The sequence below is a fragment of the Agelaius phoeniceus genome, chromosome 7 (genome assembly GCF_051311805.1).
Source record: "Agelaius phoeniceus isolate bAgePho1 chromosome 7, bAgePho1.hap1, whole genome shotgun sequence".
NCBI classification, from domain to species: Eukaryota; Metazoa; Chordata; class Aves; order Passeriformes; family Icteridae; genus Agelaius; species Agelaius phoeniceus.
Window position 1 is genome coordinate 19,546,759 of NC_135271.1, and position 20,371 is coordinate 19,567,129.

Below are 20,371 nucleotides of genomic sequence, written 5' to 3' on the forward strand. Positions count from 1 at the left end.
TTATTATCTTCAATCATAAGAGAAGAGTATCATCTTTTATGATTTTAAAAAACCCAAAAAGTTGAGGCTTTTTCCGAAGATCTCTGGACATCACTGACAAAGGTCTAAGAAGACAATTTTGAGGCAGTAGTGTGAGAGAGAACAAGTGAAACATTTAAGATGATCCCTGGGAATGTTTTACTAATGCTGAGATCTGCTAAATTCTAAAGAGTCTCCCTGAAGAAAAGGCTGCAGCCCATTCAACAAGAACTGATAGAATATCAACTCTTGAGAGCATATCACAACAAACAAGTCAATATTGAATGTAATGATGAAAATGCATCAGTGCTGTGTTTTTAAATATCTGAGAAAATAGAGAAATAAGCAGCCACTTGTGGCACACATCAGAGTTTCAAGGATGGATGCAGCAGATTGATCTGCATATCCGGAAATATTCACTGCTCCAAAATACTCCTGTGCTGGAAGACAAGAAAGTCTCAGTATAATTGATCCCAGCATAGCTTCCATAATTTTGTTTTGAAGAATCATTTCAGATGAATGATTTCAACAATCATTGCATTGGGTATTTTGCAATACAATCTATACTGCAAAATTTTATCTTTCAGTAAGTCTACACAGTCATTAACTTCACCCAGCTATTATACTATACTCTTTAATGTTCTATTTTCTGTAACAGAAATTTTCATTGAAAAGAAAAGTTTAATAAAAAACTTGAATTATCAAACTACATAAGCAATGTTGGAAAATCACCTTCCTAAAGAAGTTTGCCAATCTGTGGCAGTTAACTTCTACTTGTAAGAAAAGACAGAGGCCAGGTTCAAATGACCCTTGCAAGAAAGTGTTATTTCATGTAGAGCCATAAGAAGTGCATGACAAATACACACCAATGCAACATTATTGTGCTTAAGGGAAGACAGCCCTCTAACATGAACAATTATTTCTCTGGTGGTGATTTTCATTGGCCCTGAGGGATGGTTTTCTTTTAATTGCACCTAATGAGCTGGCTAGACTATCAGTTCTCTCATTTCCACACAAATTAGCTCTTGCATAACTAGAATACTGAGGGGATGAGAGAGAGCAGAAAACAGCTCCAATTTCCACATCACCAGAGCTATCAGAAAAATGCCAGCACTTCCATTTAGGAAAGCTTTTTTAAAAAGTGGAATTCTACTGTCAAATAGTACAAAAGCACTTTAATGGATGGTATCTCATGAGCACATTCCCAGATTTGTATGAAAAGAAAAAAAAAGGAAAAGGAAAGGTGAATGCACTTAAAATCATTTTAGATGCATTTCTAAGTTTCTGGGTGATATCTTACTGTCACTTCAAAGTAAGGCATTTCAATGATTGTCCCAGCACAGGGTTAATAACACAGAACCATATCCTCACATGATGAAGACTGTTCTAACTCCAGTGAAACTACTTTAAAAACAAGCAGAAGATCCGATCCTCCTTGAAAATACCCCAGAAGTCAGTGAGCCAGCACTATGACTATAAGTTGAGATAGAGAGTAAAAAAGTTTCCCTAGAATCACACAGAAAATGTAAGTAGCCATAGTTAGAATCCAAGTAATTTAAAATCTTACATCAACATCAGTGGCATCAAATTTAAGAGCTACCATTTCGTATAAAGATCAAGCAAAATCGTAATGACTGAAGAACAAGCCAAAAGTTCACACTGATCTCTCTTTGTTTTTCTGGAGAGTAAAATAAAACTTCATTAAACATAATGAAAACCACAAAAATTCTGTAAGCACATGAATTCACACTCCAAAAACTTCCTAAAAGACAATTTTCCCAGACGCAGACATCTCCAGATTCCCTCTTGTGTAGGATTTCAGCTCTGCTCAGCAGATCTTTTTTTGGCTGCTCCAACAGCGGCTTTGATGTGACAGTGCCTGTGGAAGACACTGATCCTGTGGGATGACAAGTGTCTTGTTTTAGTCAAGGGCTTGAGTGTGGTGTGTTGGGTGACTCTTGGTAAGAGTCTGATGTCATACTACAGGCAAATCTCTGTTCCTGTGCATTTTAACTTCTGTTCTTGTGCCTAAACACCCCTAAGATGATGAAAGCCTGTAAGTGAATTTATTATTTGTTACAGCTTTGCTTTTTGGTTAGGTGTCCCTTGACTCTACTGCTTGTATAATGTACTATGGCTTTTCAAGAGGCTGTTTTTACCCAAGTACCACTCAGCTGACTTAACTTCAGATCCAATAAATTGTGTGTTATTAGATGCTCCAGTGTTAAGGACACTGCAAAAGTGGTGATTTCAAGTAACACAATTACATTACAAGTAATTGTCCCTCTCACCATCCTATCTTCTAGTAATGAAGAGAAACAACATCAGAAATTCTGTTTATTATATTAAAATACTTTTTTTCCCCCCCAATCAGCATAAACAAATGTATGTATAGACTCGGGGGAGTAATTCTTGTTAGGTCACCAAAACCTTTCTCTTTTAATTGGTGTCATATGAAGACAAAACTTGGCATCAGTTGCCCACTGTTCATCCAAAGCAAGCATAACAACAATTAAAACATGCAAATTCCCCAAGAGTGAGATTTATATATTGAAATTACATTTAGCTCTGGACTTGGGAACAACTTTTTTATTGCTTTAGGATTGCATCTACAACTACTAAGAGACTTGGAGGGTTACATTCAACTTTTAAATCATGTACTTATACTGCAAAATAACCTCTATTTCTAGGATTTGCTTGATCCCTTTCAAATTTGGTTTTGTCTACTTTACAGTGTCTTTCTGTAAATAAGGATATAAAACCTCCTATACTTGAATTAAACACAGTTCCTTCCTCTATTTGATCATATAATCTTGTTTTTCTTAGAACCTGTGAAACAGAAAGCACTGATCATAACTTTGGACTAAAAATGTTCCTCTATTCAGCAGCTATCATTCACCAGTTCTGTGCAAAACATTACTGTAAGGGCTTCTTGCAAATTCACCAATCCCTGCTAACTGTTTATGGGAAACTGCAGGTTTTTAATGAGTGTGATTCAAGCTTTAGAGAAAATTGGTGCATTTACTCAGATATATTTAACAGCTAATGAATCAAATGGAAAAACATGTTAAAGTGATTGCACGTATGAAACACTGCACTAGAAAATAACAGAGGTCTCACTCTGAAGCTGATTTAACAGACAAAATACCCTTCACTAGCATAAGCAGAGATAAAATGGGATCAAACTGCATCTCTTCAATTTACCAGCTTTTAGAGGAAGTGGTGACATGGAGCTCACTGTCACAGAGATGATGAAACTTTCTGATTTCTGTACATAAAGTACATTATATATAGTGGAGAATATATACAGTGAAGTATATATGTTCTGGAGAAAGTGAGCACGAATTCATGGCAGGTCACAAGTCAGATTACACTGTTGAAGAACGGTGTCCCTATTGCCTTGGGTGGTGACCCATGACAGTGAGATCCCTGCCTGCCTCAGGTATGATAATGCCATATAAAAACTTGTCTCATAATCGTCTTAATTTATGTTGAAAAGTAGGAAAGTGAAAAATAAGATCTGTCCTAATTCAATAACATTTGCAATGCACTGCTTTGAATAGTATTCACCTGTGATATGACATTCAATAGATGACATTTTTGATACAGGAGGATACATTTCCTGCCTTGGACAAACTTCAGCTCAATCATTCTCAGCCAGAGATAGTGGCCTTGTAAGCTGGCATTCTTTGATGCATGTTTTCCTTCTGTGAATAAATCTGGGCTTTCAGAGTTTAATTACATGGCCTGTGTCAGACATTTTTCATTGTGCTCATTTATGTCTGGCAGTAGCAGTGCTGCTGCACAGCCCATCTGTGTGGGGTTAGGCAGCTCCTTTCTGAACAGGAATCCTGAATGTTTGGGTACTCTAAGGCAGAGGTCTTTTGTGAGCAGTTATGCCTCTCCTCTCTGAACATTTTGCAAGTACATTCACTTCAGGCACACTTATAGAAAAGCTCTTGTGAGAGATGCAAGCTCTGCAGTTCAAGCAAATTGTGAGTTATTGCCCCAGCTGTCCCCTTCAGGAACTCAGAAAGATTCAATACAGATACCCTCAAGAAGCTGTCATTGACTCTCCAGGAAAGGGTTAACTTCACTGGTCTCATGAAACCTGGCAGCTGACAGAAGACTCAAGAGGGAGGATGGACCTTGGTCTCTCCTTATTTTAATTAAAATATAAAAGTCACAGAATATCTTGCCTTCCTTTAAAGAACTTATCAAATTCATGGAGATATGATTCTCCCATGCATTCTAAAGTGTCTTTCTTTACAGCTCTTTCATTCATCCACATCTGAGCAAAATGTGCTTATTAAAAATCAAGCTGTCTAAAATACCTTATATAGCTCAGAACTGCAGAACAGAGCCCATCTGAAGAACTACATTTCTCAGAGCTGAACACTGTATTGATGCTTTTGCAAAAGACACAAAAGAAATTAAATGTCAGTTACTGAGAGACTGGAATTGATCAATATCATATATAATTGTACTTTCAAAATAAAAATAGGAAGAAAGTGCGCCTTCGATATTGGAGTTTGGGCTTCAAAAGAACTTATTATTAATAATGGAATTTTCTTTAAAAGTTGGTGTTATCTGTCACAGAGAACAGGCATACTAGATTAGGAAGCTTGCTAGCTCAACCCTGCTCTCAAACCACATAGACCTCCCCAGGTAAAGACCTGTGATGTTAAAGACCACCAGACTCCATTTGTTTGGATCTCTCACTAGCTGGATTCATAATGCATCTTGGTATTTCTTTGCATCTGAAAGGAAAGTAAGAGTTGATTCCTATTCACCTGCTCATCCTTCTATTGATAAAAAAATAACATGCATATGTTATCCAGACCTAATTAAAACTAATTTAAATTGTAATTTAGACCTGTGGGCGCTGTTCCACAGTATTTCTGCTTATTCATCCCCCTATAGGCATGGCCTTGATCATGAAATACACAGAGGAACCCTTCGAGAAATCCACTGGTGAGGAAAACTTGCAGCACTCTGTTGGTAAGGTTACCCCATGTCACAGCTCATTTCTGCAAGCCAAGCCTTGCTGTCTGTGAGAATGAAAAAAGAGGTTTTCAATTTGTAAGTAGTGCCATTTCCTTCAGCAGCTCCCAAGAGTAGCACTGTGTTGAGGAATGGCAAAGATCCTTCAGTGATATCAGGTACATGTATCTCAGCTGCTTTTGCTAGGGGAGAAGATGAATTTTGCCACACCTACTAGAACAAAAAGAAATGTTTCTTGCTCTTTTCAGTCTTTTTGTTAGAGATTAATCGATGCAGGTAACCAAGAGAGAGAAACAAAACCTGAATCACACTGAGAAAGAGTTTGTGAGGGAGCTAAAAGTGATCTCCACTTTAGAGTTCCTGGCCCATTTTTATGCACAGAGCCAATGTAAAAAGGCAGCTTCAGGGAGCATTGGAAATTATGGATGGTTCAGGCCTATCTACAGTTTTGCCTTTTCAAGGTATGACTTGATATTTTTGAAAATCAAGTTTTTGATATTCAAGTTTGAATATCAAGGGTTTCTTTGAAGATATTTTTTAATCGCTCAGAGTTTTGTAAAATTCTAGGCAGGTAAACTCCACTAAAGCTGCTGCTGGCACACAGATGCACACTTGTTGAATGGGAAGGCTTTCCATGAGTTTCCTAACTTGGTTTCAAGCGCTATTGTAAGAATTTATCTTGATCATAAATCTTTTTTCACTGATGGGAGGGGTGGTAGGAATCTGGTAGAATACCCACCCCTAGGGGGTCTTGAAGTTGGAGAAAATAGTAAGAGGTCTGTGATATGCAGAAATATTTTGAAGCATACAACTTGGGAGCACAATTTTTTACTTCTTCTCTCTCAAGAAGGTGAACAGCTAATTTTTATTGCCACTAGGTATCCAAAAGGACATCTGGTGTGCTCAGGAGCCAATGCAATCAGAAAGTGCTTTCCAAAGGGAGATGATCACTGTCTCCTTCTGTGATACGGAAAGGCAAAGTGGAACAATTGTTTTCTGCTACTTTTCAAAAATCACATATTTTTCAGCAGGCTGTTAGAAGTATGATTTAAGACATCAGCATCTTGTAAGGATTCAGCCTGAGAATTAAAATATATATTATTTAATACCCAGTTTATGCATTGAGATAGTGTTGTAAAAGATTAGCCAAAGAGGATTGAAAAGAGGTTAATTTACTACACACACAGCTTGGATTGCTAACAATAAATATGATTGATGAGGACTGGCTCATAAAGAAGCAGAGCTGCAGTCAGCATGGACCTTGTGATATAACTCAGCTTCTCCCAGGGGGGAATTCTGTCCTATTTCAGCCAAGCAGACTTTGAAAACTTTATGATAAAAGTCTTCCCTGTGCTGACTTTATTTTTCTCCACAATTCTTGTTTCAGATCACACAGATGTTTTTGGAAAAAAAAAAAACCAAAACAAAAAACCAAGAAAGTGAAACAACTTTTAAAACACAGTTGAATGATTCATTAAGGTATGTACATTCATTTTTAAATCCACATCGATTTCTTGAGAGCACTGAACTACAAAGGTTGTAATGAGGCAAAAAACTGTGTGAAAGTGATCAGAAATCTCCATGGCCACCACAGACTACTTCACACTCTAGAAGTTAGTGCTGACCTCTTAAAATAAGTTGCAAACTTTTCTAAAAACCGTTACAATTCAAGAATCTTTTCTTTTGAGTCAACATCAACAGCATATTCTGTTGAACTTGTGATTTATTTGTGCCAAGCAAAGCAATTCTCCTGTTATAACTCTTCACACACACCCAGACCCCATTACTGTAAGCAGAAAAATTAAAAATAGAAACAGAGTACTATCAGCAGAGAGCACAGGCCAAGGACCAGATGGTTAATTAAAAATAATTATGAAGATAAAACCAAATAATTTTATTTAAAATTATTAAAATATTATGATCAGGATAATTACTGGCATGTATTTGTACTACACTATATTATGCATTTTACTTGGGGTTGAAACCTCCATTCTATTTGGAGTCTTTCAGGTTTGGCTAATTTTAGGTGCTAATACTTGGGATATTTTGCAATCACCTGCAGAATGTGCTCCACAGGTAAAGAGATAGTAATTAAATTGGTTGGTTTTGTAGTTAATACAGAATTACACAACTCATTAGATGCTCAGTAATTGTATTTCACTTTATTTCTTTAGTGTTTTCTGAGGTCTCTGAGTTGAAATAATGTTATTGACACCCGAATCATGACTGCATCCCATGCACTAAAAACAGAATAAGTGCAAACATAGCAAAAAACTACCCAGGCTACTAAAGAAACTCAGACACCAAGGAAGTATACTTTTGTTTTCACTCTAACATTGGTTCAGAATTTAAGGTAAAGAGATACAAACAAAATGTAAAAAAAGATTGAAGAGATATTAATATTTCTTTGTTAGTCCTCAGAACTCAGCTCTGGCATTGGACTTGGCATCGAAACAGACTGGGGAAAGAAAACACAGTGTTTGCCAACACTACACTCAAGGATGCAGGCAGAATATGGCAAATAGAGAAATCTGAGTTTACCTATAAGCAGTTGCTCTTACAAGTTAAGATTAGGCCTAATTTAAAGTTGAGCAAGGATATAAATTGATTTACTGTAAGCAGAAACAAATGAGAAGTTGAATAAAGCTGGATGAAGTACCCCTTTGTAAAAACTAGGGAAAAAAACTATTGACTACTATTAAATGTTCCAGATAACAACCTACAAAGAGGTCAGGCAGGAAAATCCAGGGATCTGGCTCTAGAGAAAACCACAAGATTTAATAAAAATGGATTTTAGCAATCACTCAACTTCAATGCAAGACATAGAAGTAACATAATCAAAAGCCTGAAAGACCAGCTTTCACACTAGAGGATGAGAATCTGTAGTGAAGTTCTACAGCCTGTTTCTCAAAGGAACATGTACTGTGTGCAGTGAGACTGAGCAATATTGCTGAGAGACCATGAAAATGAAGTTCTAGCACTGCAAATGGACCTCTCTGTGTCATGGTTTTTCCTGTCTTGGTAGGGATTTCAGGAGCTGCTGTTCAAGCTCAAACCCACAAACACAGCCCAGCTGGTACAGAAGAGAACCACAGAATGTTCTGAGCTGGAAGGACACCCAGGGATCATCAAGTCCTTGATGAATGGCCCATACAGAGGGATCAAACCCACAAATTTTCTGTTAATAGCACCATGCTTTAACCACCTGAGCTAATCTCAGGGCCAGACTCTGGTGGGGATCTGTATGTACCAGTTAAATAAGTGTCCCATTTGAGGGGCACAGAGAAGTATTTTAGAGCAGTATTTATAAGGATCAGTTCGCGCAAACTATTTGCATCGTCTTGAGGTACTGGAAAAAGTTGTATAGAGCTGAAGAGCTGCAAGCCTGAGAAAAGCCTTAAGTCGTCAGGTTCATCTGCAGCACACAAGTGCTGAAACACTGCACTCAACTGGCTCATCAGCATCACCATGCAGCTCTCCATTTTGCAGCTTTAATTATTTATTTATATAATTAATTTATTTTAAGGCAGCCAGAGGTTTACTCTATGAGTTTGCCTAATAATACTGTCATTTCAGAGGAGACTTGTTTCTACTCTGCCTTAAGAGCTGCAAAACCTCAAAAAAAATATAAATACTTTAGGCTACAGAGAGTTCTTGCATCAATTTGAGCTGCTGACAGAACACACAAAACGTGCAAAAAACCTCTCAAGAAGAGAAGTAGATCAGACTCCTGAGAAATATTCAGGAAACTGGTTGGCCAGAGAAGCTGTGGCTGCTCCATCCCTGGAAGTGTTCAAGGCCAGGTTGGACGGGTTTGGAACAACCTGGGATAGCAGAAGGTGTCTCTGCCCATGGGCAGGGGGTTGGAACTGGAAGGGCTTTAAGGTCCTTTCCAAGCCAAGTCATTCTATAAAAAAAAGGCAGACTGGTGGCTAGAATAAAAACCAGTTCACCCATGTACCAAAACAGCAACTCCTTTCCTAATAGAGTTCTCTTATTTCTGAAAATATGTCAGCCTGGGATATTCTTAAATGAGTTCAAACTAGTACATAAGCAGACACAGCATTTATTCCAGTTCTCTGAAAATAGCACCACAGCTTAAATAAGAAATGTAGCACCTTATAATTCAGGAGTCAGAGAACAATATTTACACATGGTTAAGAAGAAAGAACCAGTCCCAAAGGAAACAAAAAAAGTCCATCAAATTCACAAGGGAGAATTTCTTTTGACTAAGGTGCAAGTTGGACAAATAAAATATAAGATAAATACCCCAATGTGCTGGTTTCATTCTTTCCTGTGATTGTGAAAACAGCTTATTCAGGAGTTTGAAAAAGGCTGTGTTCACACTGCCTGTCTGAAGGGCAAAGTTTGCTGTGTGGGCAGCTCTCACTTTTCAAGCTGAACTTTTCCCATGAAGTCAGTGAGAGCACATATCCCAAGTCTATCCCAAGAACACAAAACAACACAAAATATTAGGGTTTGCACATGAATTCAAACTTAGAAAAAAATGTTAAAAAAAGTGAATTTTTCAACATACAAAACATGTGTAAATAGTCATGCACAGAAAACAAACCATTCAAAGTATACAAAACAGCCATGATGCAAAAAGGCAATTTATGATTCTAAAAAGATCGTTTAGGATAGAAAACCTGCTTAATTTCAGCCTGCTATTCACCTCCCAGTGCCCAAACTGAAAAACATAGTTGTATATAGGAAAAATAGGTTAGTTTAAATGTATTTAAATGCAAACAAAACATACATACCAAATGAAATTCCAGAATCCCTGCTGGTATGACTCTCCCAGTCCCAAAACACCCTGTGAGACAACACTTTTTTCCTCCCATAAGCTCTGTGACTGTTTTAATTGTTGCTCCTTTAAGCTATTTGGGAAAAGAACACATTTTGTCTTGGTTCTGAAAAAAAATTTGATCCATTAATACACAAAGATTAAAATATCTGCTTTTTAAATTCAAATTATACAATTGCAGCATCTTCCCTGTGCTGTGAGCCAGCAAATCTCTCCCTGAAGTGCTTACATTTTTTGATCACAAAAGATAGACAGAATTATTCCCACAATGATTTTGAGAATGACTCTACAAACTTTCTGCATGAAATAAATGAGAATTCCCATCTTTCTGTTTACACTGATCTATTTTTTTCCTCATTTCCCTCTCTAAATAAGGAGACTATGCAGGCAAGTTGGATGATGTATTGCTGCACTTAAGCTTTCAAAATCCTTTAGCACTATTTTTTTTCTTCAGTTTTAAAGAGCAAATTTCTCTTCCAGATATGTGTTAGCAGCTTTTCCACAAGTCATATTCTTGAAATGGTGGTAAAATGTTTTTGCTATGGAGCATAAGTTTACAGAAGAGTTTTTTTTGCTTTGGAAATTTTTGATGCCCATGTACAACTGCAGTTTATGACACCAGTACAACTTGCTTACTGGAAATTCTGTATGTAACTGTGCCAGATATTGTGAAACCAATAGTTTGAAAATACATGTATTCATTAGTATAAAAATAACCTTTGAGTTTAGACTACCACACTTATATTCCATGCAGTTTTCCAAATAAATAGCAGTCTTTCCACACAGCACTTTAAACAGAAGGTATGAGTAAAAGCATAAAGTGGGCACAACAAAAAAATAATGGAGTTATTGACCAAATTTCAATCCGGAAAATGAGACTATTTGCAAATAAAGTGCACAAAGCTGTCCTTTTTTTACCTTGGATGAACTCAAGCACAAGTCCCTTTTTCTGCAACTTTGAGAGCTGAGAAAGATCTCTGAGGCAAGTACTTTATAATAATAAAATCCTCCATCACAAGCTTCCTTTTGAATAACCTCCTGGCATGTTCCTCCGTTGTAGTCGCTCCTTGTCTACTGAGCCCCAATTTTCTGAACAATAACTGAGGTTTCTCAAACAGCTCAGAAAACTGAAAGTGAGAGGAGAATTTAATGTCATGTTCCTGTCATCACAGTGGATCAGAAGAGCCTCATGGAGAAATAATACACAGCTCTCCCTTCAGTATCTGTGCCATAACTCCAAGTCTCTGAGGGCTGTGAACATCCAGCAGGGACCTGAAACTGGCAGGTGTCATATTTAATGTATGTGCAGTCACATTCCAAACAAATAACTACACTCCAGGAACAAGCTAATAACTCTTCTGAGTAAAAGAATCCAGATATGTGCTTTGGTCTGCAGAAGAGAGATTCCTTAAAAAGTCTGTCTGTACAGGCCACCCCTTCTGTTCAGACACTCAACCTTTCTACAAAATCATCAATCTTGTTTTTCACTGGGAATTCAGAGTCATACCAAGGGCAAGACTCTGCTGGTTTTGCTGTAAACAGAACTAATAATTTGATTTTTCCAATTAATTCAGCTGTGTTGAGGGCACTCTGTGCTGCAGCAGGCTGATGGATTCAGTGAGCTAGAGGAAGCTGGGGCTGCAGCTCACTTGCTGTGAAACCAGCACAGCAAGTTTGCACAGGGTTTGGATCTTGGGCTCATCTTGAACTACTGTGTCACTACAGGACACAAAAGGACACAAGTGCACACACTGCTGCTCTCAAGGTGCGGAAAAAAGGGAAGTTTATTTTCTGACTCCAACATTTATAGTGTTCCAAGAGTGACAGTGGATTGGAGGGTGAAAGTGCCATCTCTCCAATGACACTGGACAAACTAACAGTCTATCAAATTTCTCCTCTTGTATAAAAGAATGCAAAACAATAAGTTATTTACAGAAAGTGTGTAAGAAAGTTTGCTACAAGAATGTAAACATCAAAAAGCTTAAAAAATTCTTAAAAAATTAAAACAACACTACAGCTGCATATCAAGGGCTACATGGCAGCTAAGGGACACTGTGGGGGATACCCTACCACAACAAACAAACCAAAAATATTTGTTCCCTGAACGGTACCCAGGATTCCCTTTCTCTGTGGCCTTACTGCCTGTGTCCATACCTCGAGAAGCAGCAAACACCAGGTGGATGTGATCAAATCTCCACTCCATGAGATATGTTCCAGAGCTGCAGGAAACCTCAGGGTTGATTGCAAACCCTGGAAGACAGTCATTTTTTTAATAGCTTAAGGCAGACTGAAAGCTGTTATAGCTGAGCTATACCAAGAAAACAGTAAAACTTTAACATTTATTATCAAACCAGGTTAGAGTAATTTTTCATGTATTAAAAGACATATCCTATCTCTCCATGACAAGGTTACAAAAACTCTATAACATCTTAGTACTGATTAGTTAAGTCAAATAAAGTAATTTTAAACTTTGTTCTGTTAAATTTATGATATAGCCTTACATATAACCATTCCCACCTGATGGTTCTAAGGATTGTTTCTTGCATGTAGAGCAAAAATAATGCTTCTGAAACAAAATATAGCCAAGGTCTAAGGCTTAATGCTTTCTGACTGATTTCAGTGGTGTTCAACACATGACACTTTCCCTGTAATTGGTGTAAGCATAGGGCAAACTAATCAGAGCATTAAATCTCACTGGTAATAATCTAGGAAAATTCTTATCTACTTCACCTAAGAAAAGAATTATCAGTTTCCTGTTCTCTCTGTTTCTTTTAAAGGACATTAAGATGCTACTGATAATTTTGGTACAGAAAAAGGAATAAGCATACTGACATTTATTCCAGCAAATAAATATACCTGGTATCTGCTATGTTATGCCTGTAGATTTACCAGTTTAATTTTAATTTCTTAAGAAGTCATTGTTTTGCCTTTGTGCTCGGATATGATGCTGTGAAACAAAGTTATATCTGTGAATTTACTCAGCAAATCAACATCCTATATATTAATTTTTCTTGGCTAATCCACAGTGAGGATACAGCAGTCCTTTACTGACAGATGATATTATTAAATATTTAGCTCACACAGTAGATAATTGGAGTGTTTCTGCCACAAGTATTAATTTACTCATGCTGGTGATTCATGCTGATCCACATGAGAAAAACTGTAGCTAAATTCACACTTTAAGCCATAGGAATCAGCAGCTGAATCAGAAGATAGAAATTGCCATCTAACCCACACAGCTGCAGAGAGATGGAACACAGGCACCTAAACAATTCATCACATTGCCTTAATCCACAATTTAAATTTTTGTGCAATTCCTCTTGGGATGCACATTACATTGTTAGACTCTATCATGTTATTCCCCTTTTCAAATTCTAACTCTAAAAAGAATAGTGCATTACTTAAATTTAAAGTTAATTTAGGCTTTTTAAATAGAAGGTGTTTAGGTACTGATTTATAATTCTGCATATGACTGGTGTTTCATCTAACCTGGGGTGCTTGGAACAGGGATAAACTGGCAAAGGCTTCCCGTGCTATTAATCCACAGCAAAATCAGGCTATTGCCTAGGGGAAGACACTAGTCTAATGATATGCAAGTTCTTAAATGAGCTGGTTTCCATTAATATTTTGTAATAAACCAAACTCAAATTCTCCTACTTCAATTCACATTTACTCAGTCCCTTTATAGAATCCCATGTTATAGACTGAAGGTAGCTTGGAGAGCCGTGTCTAAGCACTATTAGAAAATGGAATGGATTTTAATTCTATAAAGCCACAACCCAAAAGCTTCAGCCTCTGCATGGTCTCATGCTCTCTATGGTATGGATGGATATGTGTGTTGGATCCCCAAAATCTACATCCCATTCCCTCTCCTCAGTTTTGTATTCAGCTGGAATAAATGCAGCAAGCATTTATAATAAAATAAATTCCACAAGAACACTTAGGCCATCTTTTTCTTTATAGTAGGAATGTAAATCTTTATCTGTCAAGAATATTGTTTTGAAAACTGGAGGCATCACAGATTAGGCAGGGCCATAGAATCTCTGCAAGCTCATGACAATAGGAACAAAGTCTCTTCACTTGACACACACTTTCATGGTGGTTGAACAGGCAACTGCAGTTTTGTGATTTGTTCAATTTTCATGGTATCTTATCCAGGAAGAATAGAAATAATACATGTGTACATTAATAGATTTAATAATTTTTCCTATTTCTCACTGTTTGCAGAAAAATATTGATATTTGGGTTACTTGGATACAGTTTCCACTAAAAACTAGGTTGGCATGAGGACTGTGGCAATCTCCCATATAAGAATTGTGGAATTGCACTGACATAGCAGCACAAAACTGACACTTGGATGGGAAGTGGAATTAGGAAAACACAAACAAAAAAAATTTCCTAGGATTTTTCTAAATGGATAACACGCCCTACAACTTGGCTATTTATAAGCTGTCTTTATTTTACTTGGAAGTTTCCCTGATACTCTCTTGCTGTTCAGACACTGGAAATAGTAATCCTGTAGAAATGACTGAGTGAAAACATGACTTGAGAGATTGCTTTACACAGAGATCCTGTGAGCACCTTGTCAGCTGTCCCCCTGTACACATATGGTACGAAACAAAAACAAACTCCTGCTTCCCCAGGTTCCTCCCTCTGTCAAACAGGTATCAGTTCAACATTCATCTGGGTTTCTTTCAGAGGGAAAGAAAAAACAAAACCTGTTTTAATTGTTTGGTCATCTGCCCTGTGGATGGTTTTTTCATCCTTTTCACACACATTCTGGAGTCATGGTTTGTGAACACTGCTAATCAACCCAACCACCAGCTGCCACTTTGGTTTCATCAGCAGGCTGATATACTGGGTTTGGGTAATCCTGTTTATGTATTGATCTCTCTCTTGAAGCTAACACTCCTCTGTCAAACAATCATGAACCTGATGTTTCAAATTTAAACAGCTGCAGAGTCATTAATTAAAAAGTAATGCATGGTAGTAATTTAAAATATGTGCTTGAATATTTATGTACCCCTCTGAACTAGAAAGTGAGTATACAGCACTCATTAACGGAGATTTAATTTAATTTGTCAATTTTTTCGAGTTAAACTTCACTAGATTAAAAACCAATGGTAAACAAGGAAAGAAACAGCTGCAGCTACAGCTGCTGCTTTGTAGCCACTTCAGTTTGGCTCTCCCCAACATGTACATGTAACTTATAAATCACATCAAAAGATACATTAAAAAATTAGAAGTTGTGCAAGTGTGGAGGAGGAAGAAGAGAGAGAGATGGCGCTTAGCAGGACATGAATTTCTTACCAATAAATTGTCATTTGAAAAACAGCAGGTGACAATGTAATAAAAATTGTGCAGAGAGCTGAAATGAATACAAATGCCAGGAATATACTGGAAGTGTCCAGCAGTTCTGCTCTGTAGTGAGTCTGCTTGACAACCATTGCTCTGCAGCAGGCATAAACTATTCAGCAGATTAAATATTTAACTGTGCATCACCATATCTCAGTCCTGGGCCCTTGTGAGCCCACCTTTTAGCAAGTTCTGAGGAAACACCATGGGGCCATTAATTGCCACCATGCTGGTGGCCCCAGCAGGACCAGAGCCTTGCACTGTGCAGCAGAATGTTTGCAGAAGTGTTGTGGTTGGCAGGGTTGGGTTCTCTTTGAACAGTGCCACCACTGAGCACAATTAGAAATAAAATACCACATATTTAGGAAAAAGGAGTATGAAGAGTGATGTGGTTTAAGGTCAACTGGAAATGTTTCACTGCAGTGGTTCATGCTGGAGCTTCTCAGAAAAACAAGCAGCAGCTCAAAGCAAATGGAATGGTTAAATGAGCAGCTCTGGAATGAGAGCCTGGGAGAAGCATTAATGTGCTGGAGATACATCACTCCCCATGTGTTTAATATCATGTGTGCCCAACACAACATGCCAAGGTGCCATCATATCAAGCACTTGGGTACCATGAAATCTCCAAGCACAGGATTGTGTACTATCAGACAGCTAAAACCCCATTTGATTTGTTCTAACTAGTAAAATCTTAACTTCTGAGAGAAACAGAATCCACAATCTGTTTAAAACAGAAAAGCTGTAATGCAAAATGAAGGAAAACCAGCGTTTTTAAGATCAAATGTAAAAAGGAAGAGATGCAGTCAAGAAAATAGATTCCCTTGGTTTCCTCCTTCAGAAGGAAAGTAAAACTTCCTACAAAAAAAGTGAGATTTAGTTATAGAATAAGGAGAAAAAATTAGAAAATATTTACTACAATAAATACAGCAGTCAGCTGTATTCAGTTTGAAAAGCCTGACTTGCTCTTGGCTCTATACTACAAGTGTGTTAATTGTTCCCTTTGGAGAGGAACCACCTTTATTGACAAAAAAAGTAAAATAGCTTTTGCATGTTTTGTACTACACTTGTTCTACAAACCCCCAGCAAAATACTTTTATTTTTCATACTTTTTAAACTGGACATGGAGACCCAAAAAAGAAAAAAATCTAATTCTTGCAGCAATTAATAATTGCAGATAGCTCTACACAAGCACAGCTCTGAGAACTACAACTCCCTCTGTGCTAAAGAAAAATATATAAGTAGAGCCTGGAAAAATTAAAATAATTATAATAACTAAAGAGTTACAGTAGTAAAATGTAGAACAAAGCTATGTTCTACAGTTGCAAAGCATAAGAACAAGTCATAAATGTAACTATATTAAGGCCCTATTCCTTTTTTAACCTAAGATAATTTAAAAGGCGTGGTGGGGGAGAAAGTATACATGAAATAATGCATTACTTAGGTAATTAATTCCTTTCTACAGATTTGTAGGCTGATGATATTAGATGCTAGAGTCAATTTCAGCAGAAAAATGCAGGTCAAGTATTTTGGCATGAGATTCATACTTTTTAATTTTCTGTCCAATCTACAATCCATGCAGTCTTGTATCATCAGCTTCCAGTAATTCTCTTTTCATCCTTTCCTGCAGTCTAAGTTTTTTTCTTGAAGTATTTGTTATAATATTACAGTTTTCAATAAACCAGACCAATAACTTCCTACCTCAGTAAATTTTTATCTAATACTATATCCAGTTTGATAGATTTATTTATTTTTTTTTTCCGAAGAGCAGTTTTATTGCAGTTTCAGTATTCTGGAATGGAATTTGTCTATCTCCTCTTCATCCCTATAATGACACTTAATTTCCTATTTTTCCTGATATGGTTATTTTCATTTCAGCAGTTATCCTGCCTCCATCCTTGTGCTCTATGTTATCACCCTGGCTGGAAACTGAGGTAATGTATTCCTCTAGTTCAGGCACAATATCTTGATCAGCTCCAATCTCACCCTTATTGTCCAAACATGAACTCATCATTTTATCTTATGACTAAAATATCATTCAATCAGTTTTAATTTCCCTCCTAAAATACAATTGTGTTTTTCTCTTGACAATTATTGCTTAATTCTGATAGTCCCTCAACCTTTAAGATCTAGCTTTCTATGGGATACATCTCCCTCTGTGGGCTGCTTGTAATTTTCCTTATGTCCTTTCTGAGACAGTAATTCCATTTATCAGTTCACTTTGCCCCTCAGGGAAAGTTCCCTTCAGGCAAAGTTCCTTTCCCTTCATTGCCTTCCCACTCCCTTCTGGAATACAATACAAAATGGGTTATTTTCAGTGCTATGCTCCCACCACAAATATTTGCCATGAGTCACTCATTGCAGTTGCAAAATCCCTCCAAGTTTCTTGACTGGACAACCGAATAATTCTAAAAGAGAAAAAGGAGAAATATGTAAAGTCTACTCCCTGAAATAATAACCAAACAAAAATAAAAGAATGATACCTCAATATCATCCATCACACAAAAAAATTACCATAACTTAGACAACATATATTTTTTAAAGAATACAGAGGAATAAAACATTGTGAGTTAACAATTCTGGGCTATATTTGGAAGGTTCAGTAATGAAAACTCTTTTGTTAAATAATGCTTTCTGTTTTTGCAAACAAGATTTCCCTTAAATTTTCCACTTTGTAGCAAAACAGTATTCAGATTAAAGTTGCTATAATGTTACTATGAGTTCTAAAAAGAAAATAACTTTCAAGGACAGGAATTTATCAATAAATAAGGATAGATGTTTGCATACCTTTCTTTTCCCAACTGTGCCAGCTCAAATAGTTTCTACAGACTAAACAGCTCCTCTTTCTCCCTGCATCAGGATAAAGACAGTGAATTGCACCTGGAAAGTTTCCCAAGTGTTCATTAGAATTGTTGCATTTTATATTAAGTAGAAATTTCTCTTTCAGAGAACAATCCTTGTGCAGGAGCTGTATCCTTATGGTGTCCATTAAGGAACACAACCAGCATCCATTGCACGTAAAATGAGAAAACCCCAATTTTTTGCCATGGCCTGCAGTGGAAGAGTCTCCTGACTAGGTGACTAGGTCAGGAGTATTCTCAGCCATACTGACTCTCCAAAGCTGCATCTTCAGAGCTCCACCTTTGTTATTTCACACTGGAGGAGTGCCTCTGCCCTTCCTACGTGGGGCCAAGAGCTCTGAACCATCACACACCTGATGCTGCAGCCAACTGTTTCTCCTGGCTGAAATCCTATATTTTACTTCCTCCAAATATCCCTCAGCTATTTGAATGTAACAGGGAGTTTATCTTAAAATTGAATCAGAGTTACCTTCTGCACAGAAGGTGCCATTTCAGTTTGAACTGATGGTCTTTCTAGTGAGTTTGTTGCTTGATCAAATTCCCAAGAGAAATTCAGCCAGGATGCACAAGAAATTTCACTGCGAGAAGATCTGGAGTAAGAGAAGTTTTGGTGAACATAATTTAGGTTGTACTGAATTTATGTTTTACTGTGAGCACTTTTAGGTCCTAGACTTCATTTTGTAGCAGATCTTCAGTATTTATTTCAGTTTTATCCAAGTACAAAACCTTGACTAGCACAGCAGGGGAACAGGTTGTTCAGGTTATTCATCCATTGCCATTTTCAACATCATGTTTGTGGCTTACATGCAATTCTGCACTACTAGACAAAATATTGCCCATACATTTTTAAAATAAACAGCAAAAGAAAATACCTAAATAAATATCAGAGGAAATTTCCTAAATAAATATCCAAGGACACTATCTAAATAAATACCCTATGAGTAAATGCAGGAGAATTCTATCAATTTTTTTAAATGTTGAACAGTTACCCCTAGGAATTGTAAGCTTTACTGGTCTCAAACCAAAGTACAAAACTGCCTCCTCCCTCCATTCTTGTCATTGTTCTAATAGAGAAACATGGTTTTTAGATTATGCCTTTCTGAAAAACCTCTCTTCAAGGTACACTGTTAGGGTGAGATGCCTTTACTAAGGAATTAACACCATGGAAAATCAGGTTAAATAAACCCCCAAAGATGTACCTACAATCGCTTTTGTTTCTTAGAGTTTGCAATCTTGCATTGCTAAATGAACACACAAAAATAAAACTAACTAGAAACAGAGATCAGCTTTCTATTATGAAATTATCTTTAAAGAGAAAAAACGATCACCAAAAAGAGAAGTGGGGAATTATACAGCAGAGATTTCTAGGCTATCGAAAATTTCCCCTTTCAGAAATCAGAATCTCCCTAAGCTTTTGGGCATTATTAATAAAGAGACATCAACCAGGCAAAATGCCTGCAGCCCTGGCAGCCCTGCTGCTACCTCAGAGCTCTTGAGCACCCTGCACCTGTTCAGCCCACCTTTGCACCTCGCCTGCTAATTTCAGCCACAACATATTTAGAAATTGTGCTAGAAAGAGCATTCCAGGGTGTTCTTCTCCTATTTATCACAAACAAATGCACCACTGGCTGGTCTTGAAATAAGATTTCATTTTCAAGATCTTATTTGAAAAGAAGTCTAATAAAATGCTGCACAGTGAGCCTCAGTTTAGATAGACTCTGCAGTAATGTTTGTATATGGAAATATCCTGTGCAGTCCTTAATAAATTTTCTGGTTTTGAGAATAGTTTTTTCCAATAGCCCTTCTGGAAATTTCAATTTTAGAATGGCACACTGAGAAATCCATGCCCCATCACATAACACTATTTTCAACATGTATTGGTAGAGACACACACACACAAACACACACACATACAATATATATATATGTTGTGTGTATTTCCACATATTTTCCAATATTCATAATATTGAATTATTTCTATTTGGAATGTTCTTTTCTTGGAGGCTTGCACAAAAGAAACAAACTTTAAAACCTGAAGTTCCCCTTCAAAAGATGTTTGTTTCTTAGAACAGATATACCCAAAATAGTTTTAAATATCTTAGCATTTACAGATGCTTTATGAAGTATTTAGGTAGAAAAATCAGAACTTGGCTCATGATTTACTTGCTCATCAATCTGACAACACCCACAGGGGAGGCTTGCAGTAGAGAACACAAGAGCACCACAACAATGCAAAATCCTGCTGGATTAGTTCATTTAATGCACATCAGCAGTTTAAGTTAAGCTAACTGACTTTACTGCAACTAAGCCACATTTACCACCTGTGAAA

The 20,371-nt window shown here is 37.1% G+C and overlaps 1 protein-coding gene across 2 annotated transcripts in view; it reads right to left on the reverse strand.

Annotated features, from left to right (window-relative positions):
• TFPI (tissue factor pathway inhibitor) overlaps positions 1-20,371 on the reverse strand; it is a 121,197-nt gene that overhangs the window by 67,770 nt on the left and 33,056 nt on the right. Inside the window, exons 1-2 of one of the 2 annotated variants that reach the window (XM_077181134.1) lie at positions 11,984-12,079; positions 9,786-9,935 (exon numbers count right to left, since the gene is read on the reverse strand). The exons of the other annotated variant lie outside the window; for it this stretch is intronic. The gene's annotated coding sequence lies outside the window, so the exon portion shown is untranslated. Of the gene's footprint in view, positions 1-9,785; positions 9,936-11,983; positions 12,080-20,371 lie in introns of those variants that run through there. 2 annotated transcript variants of the gene reach the window in all.